Source organism: Nelusetta ayraudi, unplaced genomic scaffold (assembly GCF_046127955.1).
Source record: "Nelusetta ayraudi isolate G7.1 ecotype Tasmania unplaced genomic scaffold, CSIRO-AGI_Nayr_v1 ptg000016l, whole genome shotgun sequence".
Classification (NCBI taxonomy): domain Eukaryota; kingdom Metazoa; phylum Chordata; class Actinopteri; order Tetraodontiformes; family Monacanthidae; genus Nelusetta; species Nelusetta ayraudi.
Window position 1 is genome coordinate 7414075 of NW_027466066.1, and position 20821 is coordinate 7434895.

Sequence of the window (20821 nt, forward strand, 5' to 3'; positions counted from 1 at the left end):
CATGCTAGGTAACCAGGAAACCTTTTGCTTCCCATCAACGACAGCCTTGCAACATCACAGAAGCACTTAGCGGCCCCTCGCGAGGCGACAACAGGCAGGTTCTCACTGGTCCGGTTCGCCTTCTCAGCTGCGAAGGGCTTAGAAATGACTTTAATGCCTTGCTGTCACTAATCTGGCTCTGTTGATAGTCAAATAGTCTACCTTATTTGGAAACCAAACAACGCAGGGCCCCATTCAAATGATCACTGATTCCAGTAATTCGTGTTGAAATAAGGAAATGCCTCGTTTGACTCCACGGCACGTCAGTGTGACCTCCTGTAATCACTATTTCCTGTTAGCTTTTTAAACAAATTCACACTCTAGCAGCCCATATTTCTTTGTTCTATGATATACACACACCCAGGCTGGGTTCTGCCTTGGTTTTTTTTTCTTTCTTTTAGTTGTTGAAGCTGTAAAAAAAAAAACCCCAACATGAGTAAGAATGAGTTTTCTGTGTAAATGCACACAAAACACCATGTAGTTGCCTCATAACAACTACAGTAAATAAGTGTTTCCACTGACATATGACCACATCACCCTTACTTTGTGAGGGCGTTGGGCGCTACCTGGTAAACAACCAGTTAGCATTTTTGCTTTAGACTCTCTTTCTAAGTTTTTCATATTTTCATGTTTGGAATTGATTTATACATTGATTTATTTACCACCTGTTTTACGATGGAAGACAGCATAGAACAACGCTACGAGCTACTGGACGATGGCATTCGAGTCGGAAGGAGTGCACACGTGACAACAGTGATTGAACTTTGCACATTTCTCTCCTGCATTGGGTTTAGTAATCGTCAAGCTCCTCCTTTTTTTTGTTATTGCCAAAACAGACCCGAGCCGAGCAGGTCGCAACTTGTTTTCAGAGCCTATCGCTTTCTACGTTTGAGAGGTTTGGACTTAAATGTATTATCTGGCGTCTCATTTTGTCCCAGCCTGCTAAGATACACCAGAGGGCAAGTCAAAGGCTGGCATGGCCATGATTTATTGATCCATCCGGCAAGGGACTAGACAGTTTGTTTGGGCAGATAAGTCCTTTGTCCCGGCAGAGCGGTCTGCAGCGGAGGGTGTGGTGCGCTGCTAACTGGCCACTAAAACTTTTGACAGCACCTTGTTTGTTGATCTTTTATTGTTGTGTGATGACAAAGGTGGATGACGGATGAATCAACAAAAAACACAGATAACAATAACACAGCCTCAGTTCATAGGAAGGTTGCACTTCTGTGCATGGGGTGTTGTCCAGGTTCCAGTGCATGTGTTCTCTGGAAGTGCAGTGAAGTTTTCTCTGGTAATGAGAGAGCCATGGTTTGTTGGGATGGTGTCACATTCTTTATTAGGCTCCAGCGAACATTGTTGAGTGCAAGTTGGAGTAAAAACAAAACAGAGTGCAGTCGCTTGATAAACACGTCCTTTGTGCAGTTCTTCAGAAGAGACGTGTCCATTATGTAACCTTGCTTGAAGGCGTCGTTTATAATTCATTTTAACGATCAAGCCAGCGTGCTGTGTCTATTTATAGATCCTTCTTTCATGCGCTGAGAACCTGGGCCTGAGTCGTCATTAAAAATACCGTTGTACTTATCTCAGAAGAACTGCATATTTAACCCTCTGTTCGCAGTCTCCCTGTAAAAAATACTCAGTTACAGCCTTCTGCTAAATGTGACGCTTTCGCGGACTGCCACATGATTGTAAGTGGACAAAAGATACAGGGTGGTGGCAAGGAGGTCTGAAGTGACCACCCGGGTGGAGGGGTTGTCAATCACTTGGGTCTCCGTGTGACATCACAGCAGGAGGATTTCCGAGAACTCAAGAGCTGAAAAAAAAGAAAAAGATGGTTGACTTTTCTTTATCCAGGGGGAGATTAAGGCGACACATAGATCACTGTTACACAACATTAGCAAATTGAATTTTGCATAATATGGGACCTTTGGGAGAGTCAAGTGTGATTTTCCTTTGTCAAGACCTGAGGCAACAAACACATATTTATTCTTTCTCACAGGCATAGGGAGAGAATGCAAACTACACACATACACACACACACACACACACACACAACTGTGATGTGTTTAGCCACCTGTCAGAGCAGAGCTGAGCTCAGTGAAATGAACACAGAAGAAGAGAAATGAAAAAAAAAAGTCAGGCAGGGAGATAAAACCGCCAAAGAAGAAAAACTGTCTGAACACAAGCGAGTGAAAAGAGCGTGATTATTCTTCTCAGCTCAACCCTGCGGGGCTATTTGCACTGCAGGAAATGGATCTGTTATCCCTCTCTTTACAGGAATAGAGCTGACCAGGCTGCTGCCATGGCAACCAGGTGACACGGCACCCTGGCCGCTCACATTCACTCTGCAAATAGATCCCCTGCTGGACGGTCCGACCAGCACCGATCGGTAGGGAGGCCAGCAGGAGGCCCTTGGTTAACCCGAGCGAGAAATAACGAGATGGAATCAGGCACATGTGTCTCTGCAGAAAAACAACAACAACAACAACAAAACAGTCACATGTCTGTTGAGCTGAAGTGGAAGTTTTGCACTGATGGCCTCTCTTGTCAGTTTTTTCACCATTTGATGCTAAGCCTATTTTTTTTGTTTGGAGATGCTTAAAGCCATTTAATTAGTGCGTAGCAAAATGGACACCAATCGCAAGAGCGAGAAAAAGTGCTGAGTCATCGCTGAAATACGTAACGCTGCGAGCATGTGCATGTGAGCTGTGCATGTCAATGTCAGCAATAACCATGCCGGTTATAATAACCGTGAAAACGGAGGCCTGACTCCTCCCATTGGTACGGCATTGTTGCAGCTCCGGAAAAAAAAAGGGCCAATCTTCAGATTGGACATAATTTCAGCTAATGTTAGCATTCACGTGGAGCGCGTCTAGAGTTGCCAACCGTCCCTTGAAATACAGAATTGTCCCAAAGACGGTGAAATGGTGCGTGTTCAATTAAAAGATCTCAATACAGTTTAAAGATCATTTCTAATGTCTATTGGTAACAAATCAAATACAGCTTTGTGAACCATATACTTTTCTGAAACCCTATTTTAAGTTGATGATGCTCTACCACTACTGGCGAGTCACTGGCCTGGGATGGCCACGGCCCCGAGCACCGCGTGAGCCCTCCTTTATTTTTCTGAATGAAAGTTGGCAACACCAGGCGCGTCTCATGTTGTTTGTTTGCATGTTGTAAGACAGTCAAATCCACATCCTGAAGTGTTTTCTCTAACAATGGAAGTTCTTCAAAGACAGGGGTTACAACTGTATCAATCTCACCTATTGTAATTAACTTACATGATTTACATGTCGCGGGAAAGGAACCCCCGAGGGCCAAAAGGTATCTCCTTGTGTTTGTTGGATTTGCATTCAGGGACTGTCTCTGCCTTTTGTTTAGAACTTTCCTTTGAAATGTTGTGAGTGTCAGTGCGAGAGGTATGAAGGTCTTGGTGATCTATTGTTGCTGTGGAAAATTACCCCTGATGACCAAAAGGTTCCCGAGTAGGAAGAGTTGATCTGATTTGAATCTTTTAAATATGCATTTTAGCAGCATCTCTGTTCTGGGAGGATATTTAAGGGAAGGAACAAGAATCTGAAGGGCTTCTTTCTTCTCTCTCCTTTTCTGGGACCCACTCTCTCTCTCTCTCTCTTTTTCACTCTCTCTCTCTCTCTTCTTCTTCTTTTTCTTTGACTTCTTGATTTTTTCTACCATCATTTTTACACAACCGGTCTGTTACATTTTTGCTGTATTTTTACTCTGGACATCGCAATAAACTGGTATGTTATCCATTCCCCTTCAATATTAACTTGTTGAGACTTTTGTTTCTATGTGGAGAGCAATCTGACATCAGATATTGATTTAGTCTTCAGTTATATGGTAAATTAATTTGAGTAATGCTTGTACTCTTTACCTCTGAGTTGAATAGAAAAGATTGAGTGTCATGTTTTTCTAACTATTGAGTTGGAAGATATAAACCTCTGAACATCTCAACCTAGATGTCTGGGCTGTTCTTCTATGTTAAGAAGGTCACTGAATGCTTTGTCTATATCTGCCATCACTGAACTAAGATAGGGATTAATCAGAATCCCAAAGACCTTAGTTATATGGTAAGTTTCACTGGACATTATTCAAACCCTTAACCTCTGAGTTGGTCAGATAAGATTGGGTATCATGTTCAATAACCTCTGAATACTCCAACCCAGACATCAGGCTATTCTTCCATGTTTAATGATCAAACTGAATAGTTTTGTTAATTTATAGAAGCCATCCCTGAACTGAAGACGAATGTCAGATCACGAGAAGTTTATTATTATTGAGTCTATATTCTTAATTGTTAATCAAGTCTTTCTCTCAATCAATGTATAAAAGTAAAGTTATTATTATCAAATGGAGTCAGATTAAATTAATTATTATGTATTTTACTTTGAAATCCTCACCTTGACACCGGAACGACGGAATACGTATTGGGGAGATATTACTATTTGTGTCTAGATATTTCCTCCCCTACAGTTTGGTGACCCCGACGTGATCTCGCGATCGCATTAAGCAGGAAGGCGAGAGAAGTCAGTTCCGGCACGTATAAGAAATGAGGTTTGAATCCCTGTGTGTCTACCTGCAGCTTCTGTGGTAAGTACAAATTTACGACAGCAATAAGGATTGAGAGAAAGTTTGAACGCACATCACATATAGACACATAAAATAGAACGGATCGACATATCCATTGTTTAGATCGGAGATCGTAGAAATCCGATGGGGGGCAAAGTTTCATCTCACAATTCACTAGGACAGGGATGTTCGAGTGTAGACATGGATGAGCAAATCATGGACATGGCTGGTTCACGCTTATACGAAACGTTAGTCCGTTTGCGCGATCTCGGCGTAGATTTAAAATGGGATAACAGTGAAATTCTTCACTGGTATTCCACAAAGGGAGTCGCATTAAAATCTAAAAGCAAATTCCACGACTTCCCCATCGCAATTGTTTATTTACTCCGGCGCAACGACTCAAAAACCTTAATAGAAGGGCGCCGCACTTTAGAGAGCACCCGAGATTTAGAAGCATTACGCTCCGAAGAAATGAAACATCTACGTGCACAAATCGACGCATTTCATTTTGAAAAAATAACCTGGGCACGACAAAGTAAAATAATGGAGGCGGACATTAAACTGCTAAAACAAAAGCTAAAACTAGATAAATGCTACACTTCTCAGCTGGAAGACTACTGTGACGATGCCGGTTTTCCAGTTGCGGCTATAAAAAAGGCTGTTATTAGATCAAAAACTGTAGACAATTTTGATCAAGACAACAGTGAAGATGAGGATATTACCCTCATCTCCGGGTGCCCTGTAACTCAGGTCGACATTGATAATGAAATTCCTACAACCTCCGCAGTTCTCGCAACAGCAGAAAACACGCTCTATCCGTCCCTCAGCCAGTACACCTCTCACTCGAAGCAAGGCAATCAAAACAGAATGAAAACTCGTCTCCAAACAAACACAATTCCGAGAAAATCCGTAAATGTTTCTGTGATCAAAACAGTTACAGATGCAAACAATGGTGTAACCACCATTACCAGAGCGTTGTCGTGCGAAGAAACTTCAAAGCATCGCGAAGTTATCGGCATCATGCCTCGCCGCGGCCCGTTCCAGAGTTACTGGGACAAACTAATGCTCCAAGCATTAGTTTACAGTCTAGAGCCCCGCGATGTGTGGCAGATAGTTTTGCTAACGGTTCCAGAAGAGTTACACTCTAAAATTCCTGAAGAATTGAGAACTGGAACGATCCTTGAAAGACGATCCGGCGAAACTAACGACGACATTTATAATAGAATAAAAGAAGTTTTGCTTCAGATGAGAGGACCGCCACAGGCTGAATGGCACAGAATTCTTGATATTAAACAATCAAACAAGGAGACGTTCGAAACATTTGCGGAGCGCATGTGGTTAGTTTTCAAAGAGTACAGTGGGGTAGAGGATTGCAACCGCAACCACGAAATCATTATGCAAATGCTACGCAGTAATGCTGGACCACTTGTCCAGAATGCGTTGGCTCTGGGTGGGGACCCACCCCACAACACGTTTAATGCACTTGTTGAATGGGCCACAAAGATAGAGCAGAGATCAAAAGCTCTAAAGCCACGCCCCATAGCTGCAACACAGTGGGTGGCTGAGGGGGACAATAATGTCGTCATTTGCGACTATTGTCATCGACCTGGCCATAAAAGAGAACGGTGTTTCAAGCTGCATGGTGCCCCACAGTCGCGATTTAGATTTAACAAATCAACCAATAAATATCCGCGAAACCATTTTAACACCTCCTACAACAGAAACACAGAGACGCGCAATCCTCACACCACTATTCTAGCTACTCCAGAACAAATCAACGAACAACAATAGGGATGCGTGGCCTCCATTGGGAGCATTGTTTCCAGCGGCAACCGTGTAAAAGTAAAATCTAATCTTGGAGGCCGATTAGTAGATATATTAATTGACACCGGTGCTGCTTGCTCCTGCACAGATATTCCACTACCTTTAACAAGTGAAACCATTCAAATCAAAGGAATAGGTGACACAATAATGACAGCAACTCTAACAAAACCAGTCCGGATTGATTTAGGCGCAGCAGTGCTAACAGAGCCGCTTTGGTATTTACCAGGAAACAGCGAGGGTACGGTTTTGGGCATGGACATAATGGAAAAGCATGGCTTTATTATTCACTGTTTAGAAAAACAAATTGAGATTCTTACAGACAAAACAGCCAAAAATAAATCAGTCAGAAACTGTGCGAGCATTATGTCCATCACCAACACCGACCCAGTACAACAATTAATGATAAAACACAGTGACGCGTGGGCCAATCATGAACATGATTGTGGCCTTATTGATTTTGAGATAAGTGTTGAAGGAAATCCACCTCCACCACAAAAACAATACAAAATCAAACCAGAAGCAGAGACTGCTGTTGTTGAAATTGTTAAAGAACTTGAAGCTAGAGGGATAGTCAGACAATGTAGCTCAGCTGCCAACTCTCCATGTTTACCAGTGCCGAAGGTATCCGGGAAATGGAGGTTGTGCATTGACTATCAACGCTTAAACCAAGTTCTGCCAAAAGCGACGCCTATTGTAGCCAACCCAGCAACAATATTAACGAAATTGCCTGAAAATACAGCTTTGTTCTCCGTCCTTGACATAAAAAATGGTTTCTGGTCTATTAAGGTTAATCCCAAAGACCAGTGGAAACTTGCTTTCACTCTCAATGAAACTCAGTACACCTGGCAACGAATGCCACAGGGCCTTCATATCAGTCCAGGTGCATTTCACAAAGCTGTAGCAGACATTCTGAGTCCATATGCAAACACAGGTCAAGTTGTTAGCTACGTGGACGACATTCTGATTACAACAAATGATTCATTGCATGAACATTTGAACCTTGTGGACAGTGTCATACAGACGTTAAAGTCTGCTGGTTTCAAACTCAACAAGGAGAAGGCCCAAATTGCACAAAAAGAAGTGCAATATCTCGGCTACACTCTGTCCCAAAACCGCAGATCTCTAACAGAGGACAGACGCAAATGCATTGCAGAGCTGCCACGACCTCACACGCTGAATGCGCTTCAAAAGGTACTGGGAACTGCTAATTACCTCCGTGAATTCATCCCAGACTTTGCTGGTACTGTAGCATCACTGTATGCTCTCATAAAAGGCAAGTCGAGACCTTCTGATATACTTGACTGGGCTGACGAGCATGAAAGAGCATTCACAGAACTTAAGGACCGTCTCTGCGCCGCACCAGCATTGGGTCTCCCTAATCCATTGAAAACCTTCCACATCCAGGTCGACACAAACGACAAAACACTCAGTGGCGTTTTAGCACAAGACCATGGGGGAAAGTTAAGACCAATCGCTTACTACAGTCGCAAAAAATCGGCGGTTGAAACTGGTTTTGACAAATGTACACAACAAGTTTTGGCAGTTCATTGGATGCTCACTACGACGGAGCCAATTGTCGGTTTTCAACCTGTTGTGGTGCACACGATGCACACCCCAATCCGAATGCTGTTACAAGGAGCCATCAAAGGCGTATCAGCTCAAAGGCTTGCGAGATGGCTGACAGACATTCAGGCACGTGACATCACAATAGTCAATGACAGGATCCTGCCACACCTGATTGGAGACATAGAAGGACTCCCACACATTTGCGAACCAAAACCAGAGACAATAAGCCCCGTTTTAGATATCGAACTCCCAGGTCAAACCCGAGTTTACGTTGATGGCTCTCGTTACTGGGATGATGGTAAGTATCACACTGGTTGTGCGCTCTGGGCTCCAGAGTATCCAAATGTTAATACAGGCCAAAAACTATTATTCAAATTGCCACCGACCATGTCAGCACAGGAAGCAGAGCTCACTGCTTTGTCACAGGCGATCAAAGAACACCCTGAACCACTATGTGTTTTCACAGACTCACGATATGTTTTTGGCACAGTGCATGATTACATGGCTCAATGGCAATTACGCAAATTTCTAACCTCGGCAGGAACACCAGTCAAACACTTCTCTACAATTACATCAATCTGGCAAGAGATTCAAGCACGCCAAAACCCCATGTCTGTGATCAAGGTCCGAGCACATATTCATCGAAACCCGGACGTACATGAACAAAACAACAACATTGTTGATCAGCTAGCCAAACAGGCAGCAGTACATGGTACAGAGTTGACACTGAAAATGTCAGATACACCTGCTATAAGCACCATCCAGACTACACCGATTGACATAAAACAATACCAAAAAGATTTGTGGGTCACTGATGAACAGCTCAACCCACAATTAACACAAGATAAGCTAATCGAAATCAAAGATGGCATCATTCTCAGAGAAAATAAATATGTTGTTCCTGCGTCCTTACAAAAACCTGTGATAAAATTATATCACGAATATGGACATGTTTCTGCGGACAAAACACTACAATTGATTAAAAAACAATTCTGGTGGCCAGCAATGGCGGAAGATGTTGACAGCTGGTGTGCCTCTTGCCTTGTGTGTGCTGCCCACAACCAAGGGAAACCTGGCCGCACTAAACTGTGCAGGCCAGATGCACCCAAAGGCCCCTGGGAAGCATTACAGATGGATTTCATTGGTCCACTTCCCAGTGCCAAAGGGGGGTACCGCTATTGCCTTGTTGTAATTGACAAATTCTCCAAATGGGTTGATGTCATCCCGACTCGCAACAACTGCGCAAGAACAGTGGCACGGGTTTTAGCGAACCAAATTATCCCTCTGTTCGGAACACCTCTTCAAATTGAGTCTGACCAAGGCAGCCATTTCACAGGTCAGGTGATGAAAGATATGTTCAACATGTTAAACATCAAACAGAGATTCCACATTCCCTACAGACCACAGAGTTCTGGAATGGTTGAACGAGCGAATCGTACAATTAAAGAGCACATTGCAAAACATATTGCCCAACACGAGAACCAGTGGACTGACGCTTTGCCCACAGTTTTGACTGTTTTGCGAGCAACTCCATCAAAAGCCACAGGTATCAGCCCACACGAGCTCATGACAGGAAGAGTTATGAAGCTCCCCATTGATCCAGAAATCTCACCAGAAGACCTGGGCCCTCTTACCGTGGCAAAACAACAAACTGTGCTATTGCAACTACAAGAGCGCCTTAAAGTATTATATGCACAGGCCACATTAAAGCAACAACAATCGGATTTAAACAATGATGCCCGGTTCAACCCGACTGCTGAAAACAGATTCACAGAAGGTGACATGGTAATGATACGTGTCTTTGTGAAACAAAGTGCGTTCACACCTCGATGGCATGGACCATACGAGGTAAAAGCCATATGTAACAGCTGTGTGGCTGTCACCATGAGAGCAAAACTGAGATGGTATCACATGACCCAATGCAAATTGTTTAAAGGTCCACCTGATAAATAACTGTCTGTTTACTTCTGTTCTGTTTACCCAGGTCTTCCCTTGCCATTCCATGGACTCCAGACACCAGAAAAGTCTCCAGAACCACCTGCATCCAGCTGGGTCAACGAGTCCTCCTTGCTCATAGTTTCAACTGTGGGAGATGGGTATGGAAATATTCAAAGGGGCCATACAAATCTCACATCACACTTCCTTTGAAACAGCTAGTTACATGGTCCCCCGGATTAGCACCGGAACAAAATTGTAACAGCAAAATTTGCTGTAGAGAGGGATCCACCCATCTCCCTACACTCAATATAACAACTTATACAATTTCCCCATCAATTTTCCGCAACCTCACAACGTGGTATCAACTCAGAAACACACCACACTCAAGTGATTTATCAACAGTCAAACCATGGACTAGACCCTAAAAAGTGTTATGACACGAAGGATCTAGAACCAAACGCATATAGATGCACACACACAGCCCCACATAATCTCACACACATAGTATATACAGATTTACTATTTAACCTAACTTCCTCCACAGAAGACCAACCCGAACCAAAATCATTTGTATGGACATCCCGGAGGGAGGGTACATATTGCGTTGGCCTGTGTCAAACAGAGTTGAGTGCGTACACTAGCGCGCTCAATTGCACCTGGAATGAAGAGAGATGTTTTAATCTGACCACTTGTGGGTATCGCAAACCCACGCACTGTCCTAAAACATATCCAGCACCTCCAGGCGGCATTATTAAAGGAAACATTAATAAGACATTATTGCATGATGTCAACTTAGTAATGACACATGTTAGTTATAACATCACAAATGTTTTATCTGCATATTTAACTCACTGTGGCGACAAAGATGAGACCTTTACATGGTTACAATCGCGCATCGATGATCTAGTCTCTGATTACAAAAGTAGACTTGCCATCCAAATTCCATCTAGTAGAGTTAAACGAGATTTACTTGCTGGTGTTACTGGATTCTTCGGTTCAGCCAACTCCATTTCCAATTCTTTCAGGATAACTGACCAAACACTATACTCATCATGGATAGCAAATCAAGTAGCCACTGGTTTTCAACACCTCATCAATAGTAATGAAAACATCATCAAAGCAGTCAAATCAGAGGCGCGAGCCCTTTTAACTGTTAGTCATTTACTCTTCAACCAGACTCGCATTATCGAACATGATATTGCATGCAAAACATATGCACGAGATTTATTCACAACAGCTAGACAGGAGATTCTAGATCTTCGCCTACAAAAAACTCCTAGACACGCCCTAAGCGATTTGATCGACACTCTAGATTTACATAGATGGTTCATGTCTAGAGAAATGACAGATATCAATTATTCAGAATTGTTGTCCACTGTTTTAATGTATACCAACAATGAATGTATTGGTTGTATCGGGTTCTTTGTCACTTTCCCACTTATTCACCCAGAACAGGTTTTTCCAAATTCCACCACCATACGCTCAATAGGCAATGTGGTGAAGAATCTGAATCTTTTAAATATGCATTTTAGCAGTATCTCTGTTCTGGGAGGATATTTAAGGGAAGGGACAAGAATCTGGAGGGGTCTTTTTTTGGCTGCTCCTGTTCCCCCTTTTTGGTCTGCGTGCCACCATCTCTACACAACCGGTCTGTTGCATTTTTTGTTGTATTTTCTCCCTGGATCTCACAATAAATTGGTATGTTATCATTTTCCTTTCAATGCTAACTTGTTGAGACTTTTATTTTATGGGAAGATTATCTGATTATTAGAAGTCGATTAAGTCTCCAGTTATATGGTAAATTTATCTGAGTAATGCTTGAACTCTTTACCTCTGAGTTGAATAGAAAAGATTGAGTGTCATGTTTTTCTAACTATTGAGTTGGAAGATATAAACCTCTGAACATCTCAACCTAGATGTCTGGGCTGTTCTTCTATGTTAAGAAGGTCACTGAATGCTTTGTCTATATCTGCCATCACTGAACTAAGATAGGGATTAATCAGAATCCCAATGACCTTAGTTATATGGTAAGTTTCACTGGACATTATTCAAACCCTTAACCTCTGAGTTGGTCAGATAAGATTGGGTATCATGTTCAATAACCTCTGAATACTCCAACCCAGACATCAGGCTATTCTTCCATGTTTAATGAACAAACTGAATAGTTTTGTTAATTTATATAAGCCATCCCTGAACTGGAGATTAGAGTCAGATGTCTATATTCTTAATTATTAGTCAAGTCTTTTGTTTAATCAATGTATAAAAGTAAAGTTACTTTTTAAATGGAGTCAGATTGAATTAACTTTGATATACTTTACTTTGAAATCCTCATCTTAAATACCGGTACGACGTAATACGTGTTAGGGAGATATTATTATATGTGCTAGATATTTCCTCCCCTACAATGTGTTTTTTTTTTTTTTTTTTACTTGAGCCTCATGTACCAGCTTGAGCTCATATATACGACAATGTTGAAAGTCACGCACAGCTGCTTGAAGGGATTAAAGGCCCCCGTCCAGTTCACTCGTCTGAAGATTCCCTTCGTGCAGTGCATCAGCAGCAGCGGCGGCTATCGAGCTGCTGCTGCTGATGCACGATGAATGGGCCGGTTTATGAGAAACCCAAGCTCCTCCGGTCTGAGGTAATGCCGCGGTGTGCGTGCAGACGGCTGGCCGAGTAGATCGGATGACGCTGAGGAGAAACACTTCCATTTTTAATCAACCTCGCAGTCTCGCACACACTCATTCGAGCTCTCTCTTTCATGTTTACGCAGTGTTTTTTTTTAAACTCCCCCCCCCCCCCCGCTTGAGCCGTTCTCTTCGCAAGGAATGAGGCCCGCGGCCTTTGACGTCACAGGACCTCGCTCTGTCAGTTTGACAGTTCGACATTTAGAAAAAATGTCTTGTCCGCTCTGCCGTCACCGCCGGCTACTGCAGATGCGCTATAGTATCAAAACACATCAGGATGGAGCTTTGCAAGATGGATTCGGAGGACATGAGGGTCGCCCTTGTGCACTTTCCCCCACTCTTGCGTTCAAATTCACGATCGCTTGCATCTGTTTTCTATTTTGCTTGGGTCAGCAGTCAAAGCCGCTTGTTAGTATGAACCGTGCAGGTTTCCCCTCCTCCCTCAGAAGTTATGCAAATTCCCTTCCAGACAGCAGACAGCAGACACAGACGGCGGCGGTTGCCCAGTGGGATTCCCTGAGTGTGTACTCACCTGAGTGATTGACGACAGGCAGACGAGTGGCTTGAGGCGGCGCGGTTATGAAATTGACGAGCAACGTTCTGACATTTTCCACTTTAAGCGCTCAGCTCAAACATTGTGCCCTCAAGTCACACCGTTGTGGTCCGGACTGTAGTTGAGGAAAAAAGATCAAGATTTGCCCTTTGCATGTTGTTGTTTTTTTTTTTTTTTTTTTTTTTTAATTGGATTTGAGCCCGCTGGTGCAGCATAAGCATCAAAAGATCATAAATGAGGAGTGCTTTTGGTTTATCTTCATGCTTTTAAAACATTCCATAATTTGAATAATCAATTCATTCATTCATTTTCCATCCCCACTTTCTCCTGCACTCGAGGTTTGCTGTTGATTTAAATAATTGAAGTCCACTTACATTTTTCTTTACTGTAGATAGAGGAGCAACTCACTTACTTAACTGTGAACTTTTACGGTTTGCAGTACTCAGGAAAAAAAAAAACTTGTCTTTCATGCCAAGGAGAGACCGATAGCGTGAACTGTTATCACATGGCGTGATGGAATTTGCATGACTCACCTGACGTAGTTTACAGTCATTAAGGTGTTTCCTCTTTCAAAGTGACACTACGACGTTATGACTGAATCATCATGCCAGGGTGGACTTTCAACCAAACCCTCCTGTGGCTTACCATTAACTCTTTGACGATTAACGCGGCAGCGGTAACGGCGAGAGTGTGCACGTGTCGGGTGCGAGTAGCTCGAGGCCGCCTTGTACGAGCGAGCCTCGGGCTCAAAGACTTTCAAAGCAGACCGGGATTCTCTCCCTCTGTTCTCTCTGTTTGGGCTTGGATCCAGCGGTCATCGCCATTTCGGTGTCAGGCAGTATTAAAACTACACAACCGCACACGCAGCTTTGGGTAAGACTTGCCCTGGAGGAGCTGGGAAAGGAGAAAAACGGGAAAGTTTGGATGGATGAGCGGGGAAAAAAAAAAAAATCTCAACTTTTATTACTTTAACACCTGGCTGCAGCGTTTGAGTTTTGAATTAAACCTGATCCTCATCCAACCCCCTCCCCCCCCCCCCCCGAACCAAACTCCTACTGTTTTCCCTGCAGGACCGCCGTGGCAGAGAGGAGCTTATATGTGGAGGTCAGGAGGGGTCGGCTCCTCCGCCGCCGACTTGACTTTATTCATTTATTTTTTACCGTGTTGCCCGAAGGTCAGCACAGACTTTAAGTTGAGAGTTGGGATCGCGGTGGGTGGGAGTGCAGAGTGCAGCCAGTTGGTTGAGTTGTTTTGGTAGCACACGAATCTGCAGGAATGAGCACGCACGCACGCACGCACACACACACACACACACACACACACACACACACACACACACACCAGTTGAGCCGAGCTGATCAGGAGGCGGCGCTCAACAGATGTCGGCCGCTTAAAGTAGAAAACCGGCTCCTTCCTTGGAATTGCCACATGATTGTTTTGGTCTTAATATTAGCCTCTGGAAATGTTGTTCAGAGCCACGCAAAAGTCAAAGCGCACAATAAAGGAGGCGGTCACGTGGGCTGCCTTCCGCATGAAAACCATTGAGTACGGGGTTGAAAAGACAATTCAAACAGTAAACAGAAGAATTTTTCCTCCTACAGCAGACGCCATCAGCATCCACATGAAAGCTGCCCACGACATTTTTCCTCCCCCTCTTGTGCTCTGCTAAAGTGAACAGAGACAGATTTATCATGCTGGAGACAATAGGTTGTTGTCTGATGTGACAGATTTGACTGTAGCTGCCCAGAAAAACAGGAAAATAATTATTTAAAAAAAAAAAAAAGTACGCTGGGTCATTGGGTGCAAACGTTAAAACAAACAAACAAACAAAAAAAGTAAGACGGGGCAAAGTGTAAAACAGAAACAACAAATTTGAATTTAATTCTGAGGCATCTGCTTCCACGTGGCCATTTCAGGAAGTTGGACTGTATTTGCAAGAAGAAACGCCACGAAAGGATAAGAAGCGTTTTGCGTAAAGTTCAGCCGTCACAGGACACGGGGCGTCTAGAGAATAGCAGGAAGCAGTGCCAGGTCCTACCCTGCCCAGACCTTCCTGGAAGCGTGATGCCCTCTGGATTACAATAGTGCATGTGTCACCTCTTGCCAGGCAGGGTTAATTTAGCGTTGATCGTTCATTTTCTGGCAAAACAAAAGAGTGCCTCGGGCCTCAACAGTGTGGGTACACTGAATGTGTACACACACATGTACACACTGAATGTGTACCCATGCTTGTGTGCACACTAAATAAATAATGTCATGTTTTCAGGACAGAAATGCTTTGGCTTTTACGCCATTTAAGCTCTAGAAAACTTCTAAAGGTTAAAGGTTCCATATTGACATATTAACAGTGTTTTCCAACATAAATGGGTGTCAGCACAGCCCCCTTCCAAACATGTGGAAGGTCCAACAAATCATGACTTTTAGGTGGAAGCTAAAGGTGGATTATTTCATTTGCAAACTATAAACAGAAGGCTAAATGTTCTGTTTTCCGGACATCAATGATCTTTTTGGATGAAAAATCCTACAAGAATGCTCCGCTGCAGTCATGGGTGGAAATAATCAATTCTAAAATCGGTAGAAATGAGTCCTTCAGATGTTTGTAGGGAAAAGTGACATGTGATTAACCTCCCACCACCCTCCTTTGTTTTATTTAGTTTTTTTGTTTTTAGATTGTAACGGTGAAGTGTGGCAACATTTTTTTTTTTTTTTTTTCTCACTTAAATGAGGCGATAATCTAAGGCGGTTTCTAGTTACTGAGTGCAGAAAGGCAAAAGGCGCGCGCAGGAATAAGCTTACAGTGACACCTGGTGGGCCCTTTGACCCACTGGTGGGTTTTGCAGGAGCGGTCTGATGAATGCGTCTGCTGCTGGCATTGAGTGTCCATCTGGATGATTAATTACCCGCCTGGAGGCTTGGCTGCATGCATAATGAGCGGGTGATAAAGCTCTGAGAAACTCACATTTATCTCCGAAGACCACCGGCTAACTCGCTGATGCATATGTTAATGTGTTATTTATGTACTATACCACCACCTCATGGCATTGTTATGTTTATTTTAAAGGTAGGACTTGCAGCTCGGTGTGTGTGTGTGTGTGTGTGTGTGTGTGTGTGTGTGTGTGTGTGTGTGCCTGGTCTCACTGGACTCTTCAGGTTACCGCAGCCAGTTGTTAATTTCAGGGCCCTGCTTGGCCTCACATGCAGCAAGAGCCACAAACCTGACACGTATCTGCAAACGTTGCGATGGAGAGCCAATTATTTGGGATTGGTTGTTTTCCAGAAACAAAATATCCGCTTGAATGCTAATGTTGTTTGGTTCCGAATATGTAACCGGCTGATATTTGATCTCTGTGACGGTTTTCTTAGAATTCAGGATTAAGAATTCCTTGCTGCACCCTGTTGCACCAGGTGCTCTGTGAAATCCTCATCACACACACACACACACACACACACACACACACACACAGCGCATACTCATTTTTGTTCGCATTTCCAGACATTTCTACTGCTAGAATGGCAGTCTTGTTACATTTGGTAACATCTAGTGGCAAGAGAGCGTATTGCAAATGAATCGTATCGCGTGTCCATGCACTTTACTTCAGTCTCCTAACAACCAAAGTGAAAAATCTAAGTTTTGGTGATTTTAGCAAAGGCATGCATGTTTTTAGTTGTTTGTGTTTGTTTGCGTTTAATCAACTTCATGGCATCACATTGGACCTTTAATGGAGTCGTTGCTGGTGGCATATTACTACAAACTACAAACTAAAATATAATAACAATAGTATTATTGTTATTATTATGCTATTTCTTGTTTATTTTTTAGTGACTTTAAACTTATAACTAAAAAAAGATGCATACCCACAGATCGCACATTGGGTCTTTAACAGGTCTTCTGTGTTTTGGCGGGCCTGGAGACGTTTTGTCTTACCTGAGGTTTTAGAAAGAGGTTTTCTCTGTATGGATTCAGATGGTGTCTCAAATCAAATCAGGGGCAGCGGGTGCCGCGGTTTATCGAGTTAGCAAGTCTTTGTTATTGCGCTGACACGCCGCGCTGTGGCAGCTTAGTTTATGCCCTCTTTGCATCATTTCTTGGCTTCATTTAACCTTATTACTTCCGCTTTGGTCGCTGGACGGTGCCTCGTTGGAAGCTGCACGCGCAGCCAGAGATAAGAACGCGTCCTCTTCACACTGTAGAACCGGCAGAGGCGGGAGCGCCAATCGGAAATAGGAGACAAGGAGGAAGGAATCCATTGTTGCTCTTCGTTCATGCACTGTTTCCAAGGGCACACAAAGAGTACCGCACAGCAACAAGAAGAATTTATAAAGGGGGAAAATATCACACATCCAATTGTTCATTTTCAGTCCGTCCCTCCGCCTCCATTTCTGTCTGCAATTTCTTTTGACTGATTTCCAGTGGCAGCGCTTCTTTTTAAAACTGCCAAAATACTCTTTCTCTGACATTATTTTTTATGAAGTATTATTACACCTTCACAATGGCACTTGCTCATTAGGTCTTACGCTACAAAAGCCGTTTGGGAAACAGGTTCTGATGTACGAGCACGCTCAGTCCCTTCCCTATTTTTAAATCCAAGACATGTTCACCGTCGGGAGTGTGTCATATGGCTAATACATGTTTCTATATTCAGCTACATTGAATGAAACCCTGCCGTCTTACAAATTACTTACATGAATCCGAACTCAACACTCAACGGATCAAAGCTGCCTGAACATAGAGAGACTGGAACCGTATCCAGCTCCTCTATTTCATCCTGTTGTGCGACTTGGATTTTAGTCAGGAAATGAATCATTGCCTCAGTCCTTCATCTATCGCGCGACCTCTTCAATAATCGTGTTTTCCCAGTTGTGAAATCATCCTCGTGGGTCTTTTGTCGCTATTGTTTTCTGCTCGTGCTTGTATGAGTTTTTCTCGATTGATGCCCTCATCCTTCACCACTCACCTGGACAGGATCATAACACAATGGCAGGAGCTCTGCGGTCATGTTCAATCTGTCCTGACGAGGTCGGCTCTGCTGGCACGCGCCGAGCGACGGACGGGTCTAATTAACTTTCCGAGTGGGTTTACGCGGGCTGGAGAAAACACATCTCATTCACGCTCCGGCGGGGATTTAGTCCCTTCTCGCTTTATGAGACCACTCAATCCTGAAACATCGGCTCGGCGCTGCGACCTTCGGCTGGTGGCAGTTTAAAAAAGAAAAAAGACAGAAGGAGGTCTGACGGCTAAGTGGACGACACAAAGAGCAGAGGGTGAGAATAGGAAGACGAAGGATGGTGGAGGTTGGGGGAGGGGAGGTGGCTTGACTTCTGCGACCCTGCCACCACTTACAGGCGTTGGTGGGTAAAAACGGGGATAAAACCGAACACTGATTATACCTCTGTAATACCTCGCCTGGAGACTGGACAGCCGCTAATGTAGTGCTCTTTCACATCCCTCCTCAAGATTGACCTATTGTTCTCTCCACATCCCCACATCCTCAACCGTGCATTTTCTTCGCCTGACAATTAATGGCGGTAAACCAGGGATGTTTTTCCACTAATAAGTCCCTGAAAGCGTGAAGGGTGATCACACATGAGACTGTTAGAAGTTGCCGGTGTGGCGGTAACACTTTCCCACTCCTTTTTTGTCTGGTGTCGGTGTTGCTCCACGTTCTGCTTTCACTTGGGGGGAAAGTTTCCCGTCACCCGCTAACGAATGTGTGAAACGTTTCAACCGGGAGCTTTTTAAAGGTGAGCCTGCAAGAGTGCGTACGTTAAGTCTCACTGATGAATTACACCAAATGTGTTTTGCATGGCATCTACACTCCTGAGGAGTTGGGACGAGATCAAAAGCTACAAAAAAAATGATAAATTAATTACAATGAAAGTATTCAATTATAAATAAAGGACCCTTAAGTAGAAGTATGAAAATAAACAGCTGAGTCCTTGTTCCTCTCCCCTGGTTTTGGAATAACAACATGACCATAATAACAAAATAACAACAGGAATGTGGTATGTGCTTCTGCTGTGTTGAATGTATCCCCACAGCCAAAGTGAATTCTTTATTTACCCCGGAACCTCGCCGATCCCCCGTCTGAAGCCGCCGGGCGCCACACCGCATGGCTGGAGATGGGATCCGGTGTAATTCCAGGCTGAGCCGGCCGGCTGCCTTTGCAAAGCCGGAGGTGTGTGACTTTCAACAATGCTGCGCAAACATTGCGCCGTGACGGAAATGTATAAAGGGACTATTTTTTTTTTTTGCATTTTGATCCCTTTTTTTTCTTTCGTAGCTCTCCTCCATCAGCATGGCAACATGCCTCTCCAAGGCCAAAGACCCTTTTGAGCTCTGCGCGACAAAACAATAAAACTTATCGTCCTTCAAACCGCTGACGAGCTTTTCCCACTCGACAGCTTAAGCTTTCATCGTTATCGTCGCGGTGAAGGTTATGAAGAAACAAACTGATGGCGACGACCGGTGTTAATCTTCATCTTCTTGTCAGTGATTAGGCCACAACATGAAAGCCATCCGGAGGCTGATTTGTTTGCTTTTATGAAGGGAACGTCTCGACGAGGAAAGTGATGGTGAAATCGGCTGGTGATTCTTCAGTCGAAAACGCTGAAAGCCTGGAGTTTGTCAAAGATTGCCGCTGCGCACAGACAAGGACGAAGACGCGAAAACCGAAAGAGTGATGGCTGAGCACCAACTTCCTCTGCCGCGTCAGATTGAGTTATTAGGCTCCGTAACAGTTTAACAGCGTTTCAGCCTCGTCCCATAACGGCTGCAGCTCAGTTGCGGCTCTTTTTTTCTTCCTTCAAACAGCTCTCTCTCCCTCTCTCTCTCTCTCTCTCTCTCCCCCTCCCTCTCCGAGGGGGATTGCTGGGCAGGAAGCAGCCGAACAAACAGCTGAGTGGACACGCTGTGCATGATTTGGATTTTCTTTTATATTCACAGGCGGTCGGTCGCCTTTTAAATCACACGGCCAATTTACATTCAGGCCAGCACAGTCAGCACATCTTCGCAAGACTTTCACCGGGATCACGTTGATTATCCCGCAGTGCGGCGCACACCAATGCATTTAGGACAAAATGTGGACAAAACAACAATCTTTTTGGGAGGGGGCCTTTTATCGGTTGCACTGGTTGCAAACAGTGGTTGTTTCAGCAAACTGTCCACATTCCACGTTTTTCCACATTCTGTCAACCTCCCTCTTCTTTGTCTTCTTCTTCTTCAGGATCAATTGAAAACATTTTCCTCCCTCAAAGACTATCTGACTGTCGGCTAAATGTTCCCTATAAGTTGATTCAAAGCCGGGCCACATCCACTGATGGCTCATCTGATTCCATTATTTGCGTGTAATTGACAGTTTCTTTGACGTGTTCTCTTCGTTCTCCTCCGCAAGCGGAGGCAGAAAAGGGAATTCGCTGCTGAGCTTTGACCTCGAGCTTTTCCCGCTCGCGCTAATGGAAGCTACTGGCCACTCGCACACGCCTCGATTTTACTTCACCCACACCCAACTTTCAAGAGAGGTCAGAACCACTTTTCACTGCCTGTCAGTGTCTTTCACTCTGCTGCTCTACAACCATCTTAAATAGATTATGTCTCTACTCTCCTGCATTATTCTTTATTAGC

The 20821-nt window shown here is 43.9% G+C and overlaps 3 long non-coding RNA genes across 3 annotated transcripts; 2 read left to right on the plus strand and 1 right to left on the minus strand.

The window, feature by feature from the left end:
- Positions 1 to 3610: 3610 nt before the first annotated feature.
- LOC142887005 (uncharacterized) lies at positions 3611 to 4983 on the plus strand. Its single transcript, XR_012926478.1, has 2 exons — positions 3611 to 3803; positions 4537 to 4983. It is a non-coding gene; the product is annotated as an uncharacterized LOC142887005 (long non-coding RNA).
- Positions 4984 to 5537: 554 nt separating this feature from the next.
- LOC142887004 (uncharacterized) lies at positions 5538 to 8989 on the plus strand. The gene is made up of 2 exons (XR_012926476.1): positions 5538 to 7125; positions 8449 to 8989. It is a non-coding gene; the product is annotated as an uncharacterized LOC142887004 (long non-coding RNA).
- Positions 8990 to 11832: 2843 nt separating this feature from the next.
- Positions 11833 to 12161, minus strand: LOC142886555 (uncharacterized). Its single transcript, XR_012926431.1, has 2 exons — positions 12064 to 12161; positions 11833 to 12021 (listed from the first exon to the last, which is right to left on the minus strand). It is a non-coding gene; the product is annotated as an uncharacterized LOC142886555 (long non-coding RNA).
- Positions 12162 to 20821: the final 8660 nt, after the last annotated feature.